Source organism: Mastomys coucha, unplaced genomic scaffold (genome assembly GCF_008632895.1).
Source record: "Mastomys coucha isolate ucsf_1 unplaced genomic scaffold, UCSF_Mcou_1 pScaffold1, whole genome shotgun sequence".
Lineage (NCBI taxonomy): Eukaryota > Metazoa > Chordata > Mammalia > Rodentia > Muridae > Mastomys > Mastomys coucha.
Window position 1 is genome coordinate 19,622,796 of NW_022196891.1, and position 6,591 is coordinate 19,629,386.

Sequence of the window (6,591 nt, forward strand, 5' to 3'; positions counted from 1 at the left end):
TTTTTTTTTTTTTTTTGCTCCTAGGATCAGTAGTAAATTGCAGACTGTCAAGATAATCAAAATCATCATGAAAGCATTAGAAATGCAGTAGTGCTGGCTTTTTCTCTTAGAGACAATGAACATAGGGGACAAAGGAAAAACTGGCTTCAGAATTCTGAGAAGGAAAGATTTTTCAACCTAGAATAGAATATTGTGTCAATCCTCAGTAAGGGACAAAGTGGAATAAAGTTCTTCTGGGTCATGAGAGACTTAGAGAGTTACCTTTCATGCACTTGGGGACCCCCTTGAGGATATGTCATAAAAACCAGAGACTGGGACAATTAAAAGGAGGATGTGAATTTGTCAAGCCAGGAAAGACAGCAGAGAAGCAGGCCCGGAGAGTTCAGTGGCAAGCAGAAGAAAGCCTGTCAAAGAAGCCTGTCTCTTGAAGAAAAGTGGATTCACAGAAGGGAGATCTTGAAAGTTTCTAACATGTGGAAGTCAAAGAATCCTCCTTGATGTGGCAGGAGTGAGCAGAATAGAAGCATAGGTTAAAAACAAGAGAAACAAAAAAGGAAGAGCCGAAACGACAGGAGCCAAAAACAAAACCCTTGCAATTTATCAAAGAACAAAAATGATCCTTCAGGAGTACGGATTTAGCTTCGTCCAAGGGACACTATATATAATTTTTGTCTTTAAAAAAATAAAGATTTGTTTTATGGTCATTCTTATGTATCTTGTCATATGTGTCATACATTCCCATGAGTACAGTACCAGCAAAGCCCAGAAGAGGATGTTAGTCCCAATAATCTGGAGTTACAGGGAATTGTCAGCTGTCCGACATGGATCCTGGAACTTACCTCAAATCTTCTGCAAAAAGGAAATCAGTGCTCATAATGGCTGACCCTTCCCTTCAATGCCCTTCATCTCTCCCTGCCTTGTGTGTCTGTCTGTCTGTCTGTCTGTGTCTCTCTCTTTGTATCCCTGTCTCTTCCTGTCTCTTTCTTTTTAAAAGAGGAAGCAGGTAATACTCAAAGCCATTTAACGTAAGGGCAACGTCTTTAAATGATATAAAATCAATTATAAACTAAAGCATAAAAAGATGATTGTTACTGTTGCCCAATCACTGATATCCAGGCTCATTGACAGATGGTGATTAAATCATGCAAATAAAAGCTACATTACACTTAAAAAAACACCCTGTGCATTAAAGTACAGGTAATGTTTTAAAGATTATTAAGATAAGATTTTAGAAGAATGTTGTGTCCAGGTAGTAGTATTAAATGGTAGTTTCAAAACAGGGCTGACATGATGTTGTAAGATATGCACTAAATGAAGTTGATCCTTCTGTTCAAAGACAAGCATGACCAGATCAACCAGGTTTTTATGAAGGGTTTCCAAAGGATTGCAGATGGGAGGTGTGCTTGACCTATTTTGGAAGCTGTGAGTCTACAGGGTAGAGGTACTCATCTCAATATGACCCAGGGTAGTCTGTGGATCCATTCCTGAAACTAGACACAGTAAAATCACCAGTGGGTTAAAATTTCAAGAGTACTGGGATATTTAAAAATGTGCTTTCAAGTGGTAATGGCTGACCAAATGGTGAAAGGGATAAAGTCATTTGCTAACAAGCCTGGTGCCTGGAGTTGGATCGCCCGGATACATGGTGGAAGGAGAGAAGAAACTGTCCTCCGACTTCCATACTTGCACTTTGGCATGTATATCCACAAGTACACTAGACATGAATCTATGTAATAAAAATATTTTTAATTTAAGAGCAGTGATTTATTAAATAAATTGTTCAATTGATTATTATGCACCAACAAGCACATTGCATTTGGAAACATCAGTTCTTTCTCAAAGCAGCAAACACACACACACACACACACACACAGAGAGAGAGAGAGAGAGAGAGAGAGAGAGAGAGAGAGAGAGAGAGAGAGAGAAAGGTCCACCTTCCTCTATCCCATGTGCATGCAAATAAGAAAGCACATTTTTTTCATTTATGGAAAAAACATTTTTTTCATACAATTTATCTTGATTAGTTATCCCTCCCTCTAGTCCTCTCAGTTTCTCCTCCCCTCCCCACACCTTTCTGTCACTCTTCTGAAAACAAACAGACTTCTAAGGGATAAAAATAAAATATAATGGGATAAGATAAAACAAACACATCAGAATAGGACAAAACAAACAGAAGAAAAGAACCCAAGGGTAGACACAGATATAGATGCTGAGACAAGCTGATTCATAGACTCAGGAAGCCAAAAAAATAAAATCAGAAATACTGTATATATATACATACACACATATACATATATATGTATATGCAAAGGACCTATAGTATAAAAAGTAGAGAAATAAAAGAAAAATTGTATAAGTTTCAGCTTCTTGGTCACCAAAATAAATAGTGTCAAGACAGATATAGGTTTCCTGTCTGTGTGTTTATAAGTATATGTGCATTTGTGTGTGTGTGCATTTACGCATGTGTGAGTGTGAGTGTGTGTGTGTGTGTGTGTGTGTGTGTGTGTGGATCTTAAGTCAAATCAGATACTGATTGGTCATTCCTACAGGCTTCTTGTCACCATTTTACTAGCATGTCTTGCAGGCAGAACACCATTGTAGATTTAAGGGCTGTAGCTGGGTAGGTGTTTTTATCTTTCTCCTCATGCTGATGTGCAAAATGTAACTTCCAGTACCATGAATGCTAACAGGAGTGAAGGCTCTATTAGCATCAGCTCAACTCCTCCATATTGCCCTCACAAATAGTGTCTTGTTGCCCTTTTGTGGAGTGTGGCCAGTAATCTTGGCAACAGCATGGATTCTTTGGGGAGTCAATGTGTCCCCTCTGGCCATTGACTCAATTAGATGTAACCAATTCCTGGTATTGGATGTTTCATCTTGTGACGGAGATGGCCAGCTGGGGCTCTGTCTCTTCTATTATTTGGCAATTCCTTTTAGGCTGTCTTCATATATGAATATACTTTAGGAAGCTTCTACATGTATTAGGATTCCTCAGTGGCCGTTAATTTTTACCTGTCTCTTCCTTTATTTGCCCCTTCATGCCTCCCTCTTCAGTCACTACACCAGTTCTTTCTCATCATTCATCTTTGACTATTCCATTTCTCCTGCCTAGGAAGATTTATCGGTTCCTTAATCTAGTCCAAACCTCTATGATTCTATGGATTGTAACTTGCTTATCATTGACTTAGTGCAAGGAAAACACAGTTCAACCTATCATAAATATGACCATCTACCTTGCCACTAGCTATTTTTAATCACGTTCGGTCTAATTCTAGACATTTTTACTCTTCACTGGTTTTGAACTGTATCATTTGAGCCAGTTGTTCCAACCTTAATTTATATGTACTTTCATAACATTAGAACAAAAAAAAATTATATACACCTCTTGCCACAGTGTTTCCATGTAGACTTCAAAAAAGAAAGATAAAATATCTTACATAAAACAGAAGCTACTTAGTATCCAGAACACACTAAGGATAAAGCAGATGATACATCTTTCTATTTGACTACTGTAATGTCAGTACAAGTCTACTTCTCTATTGAGATTTCTGTTCCTGAAACTCTGATGACATCACATACATGGTTCATGCTTAGAGAAAAAGCCCATATAGGAATTATAATCATGCCATCTTACATGGGATATAAGGGAGCAGATTAGTTTCTCAGTGTTATACAATGATTTGGACAAATCCCTTGGCTCAACAGGTTGACCTACTATGTTTTCATATAAACTAAATATGAGCTTTTCCCTTAACATCAATGATCCTTTGAGGGAGCTCAGAGTCCAAACAATGCTTGGATATTTTGTTTTAAACGATCCTTTTAAAATGATAGAGAAAAAGTTAACCGTCATATGATTTTGTCATTGATACTCCCATGCTCCTCTGTAGGAATAGCCAATCCCTTTGTATACTTCTCAGGGCAGCTAGACTATATAAACAGTGTGTTCTGTATATTTGACATATGACAAACCACTCAAGCATGGGAACCAGCTTTCCAGCTCCAGGACCTAAGTGAGTAATGGTTGGCACAGTACTACATGTTTGCAATCCCAGAACTAGATAGTAAAAGATATACCCCTAAGGTGTGATGGCTAGCCAGTCTAGCCTAGTCTACTTCTCAAGCTTTAGACCAGTGAAAGACCTAAGACCCTTTCTTAAATAACAAGGAAGGAAGGTATTGCTCAGTGGTTAAGAGCTGGTGCTGCTTTCCTTAGGGGATCAAATCTCAGTTTCCAGAATCCCTGTCAAGCTACTCACAACTGTCACTCACTTCCCTTACATAGAGCGAGACACCTTCTCTTGGTTTCTGTAGGCACTCCATTCACATATGCAGGTCCACACAGACACACCCGTTCATATACATAATGGAAAACTAATAAAAATATTTTGAAATAAAAGATTGATAAATTGAGGTCATCCTTTGTATACACACACACACACACACACACACACACACCTGAATACACTAACACATGAACATATATGAACATACAGACACTAAATAAATACAAAAGTGAATTTTTAAAACTTGTATATTTAGACCATAAATGTCACATCATGGTTTGTTTATTTAAGTACAAATGTAAATAGCATTCCATTCTACACAGATGTAAATCTATACATCCACATTTTGGAGAAAATATGGTCTCTTTTTGCCAGGCATACAGAGATGATTCTTCCCCTGACCTTTTCAGTGACAGCCCTATGTCACATCAATCTTGAAGGCCTTTGTTTGAGTTAAGTCAGTGAATAATTCCCACCAGGCAGCGAGGGAAAACCAAAGCCCCTAACCCACAGGAGCAAAGTGATTATCAAACACAGCTATAGAAAATTTACTAGGCTCCACAGCCAGGTAGGAAACAGAGCTGTTAGTAACTTTGAGCTGATGAGTGGAAAAGGAAAACTGAAGGTTCCCATTTCCCTGTGTAGTAGAGTGCTGTCCACTAAGCAAAACTGTAGATAATGTTATTATGCACCGTGTGAAGATTCCAATGCTGATTTCTGTCTCTCGTTTATCTGGTTGCAATCATTCAGAGAATCTCCTGTCTCAATCTTGTATAGACACCAGCTCTCTAATTCTTCTCAAATATGTCAGTAGAGTTTAACAGCCAATGACTAAGCAGGGAGGAGAATAGGGGTGGACTTCCTGCCAGCCAAGGGAGTGGCAGGAGAGAGGAAGTTGGAGATTCAGGCAGCAAGAGTCCAACAGACACCTTTAGAAAACAACCTGGGACAGAGAAAGCCATAAAATGCAAGTATCTAGGGGAGTTTAGCTGAGAGGTAGTCAGATTAGCATAAAAGACTAAAATAGCGTATTAACTGCTCAGACATTGTGCCCTTAAAGCTTGTTAAATAAATACATTATTTCAGTCTCAATAATTTGGGAACTAGCTGGGTAAGAGGAAAACTGAAATACACTTATTATAAAGCCACAAACACAAAACAGCCACCATCCTCATCAGACCAGCTGTGTTTGTTTGCAAGAGTCAATAATAATCAAGCCTGTGCATAGATGAAGTGGGTCATAGGACCCATGCATGAGATTCCAAGTGCATGCCCAGCTATTTGTATGATAGTCTGCTTTAATCGCATATACCTGGTGGCAGTGTTGGGGAAGAGTTATAAGTCTATAGCCTCGGAATGGTTAACAAAGATTCGACTCCATCGATGTGACGATAGGTAAGCCATCATTCATGCTGGGTCACCCATGCTGTAACAAAAAGTTCAACAAATTCCCTGGTTCCCCAGTATAAACTTTGGTAGCATCATTCTTTGGCTTGTTTTTGAAACCTTATGAGTAATGTGGATACTTTGCTTATGTCTCTGAGAGGCGGGTTCCCACAACACTTTAGATATGGTGATAAGAATTATTTCAAAGTGAGGAAACAGAGTAAAAAAAAAAAAAAAAAAACCAACCAACCAAAGAGAAATACCCTTTAATATGGCTAGACTTCAACTTAGAAATCAAAACCACATTTTATTCAGTTGGCTATGATTTAGAAGTACAAAAGTTGAAACATTTATTCCAATTTTAGAACTGAGAAAACCATTAAAGGGAAAAAAGAATCCATTTCAGAAAAATACAACTTTTGCATAGATTTTCAAAGGAGTTCGTGCCCAATTTTATTTAAAAACCTTAAATGTGCAACCTTATAAACCTGAAAGAAGTGCTACATTTCTTAGAAGATTATCTGGATGGGAGGAAAGCTGTTAGAATTAAAAGGTTACAAAGGAAACAGGGAGTTGCCAGGGGAACCGCAGAAGACTATTTTATAGACAATGAGTGAGTGATGGCTATTCTTTCAATTTACCAACATGTGTCTTGTCCATGGACAAAACAGAAAACTTTGCAGCCTCCTTGACACTATCTCAAGATAGGACGTGGGGAAGGGATGGATAGGCCCAAAGTGTTGAATACTGGAAATGTGGAATCAAAGGAAGAGAGATTGCCTCACTCTACTTAATATAAAAATTGGTTACTCAGGACTGGACTATAGATAGACTGCTTCCCTAGGGTTCATTGTAGGATGCCGTCCCGCAGCTCCTACTTGCGTGGGTTCCACGAACCGAGGATTTGGAAACCTGTAAT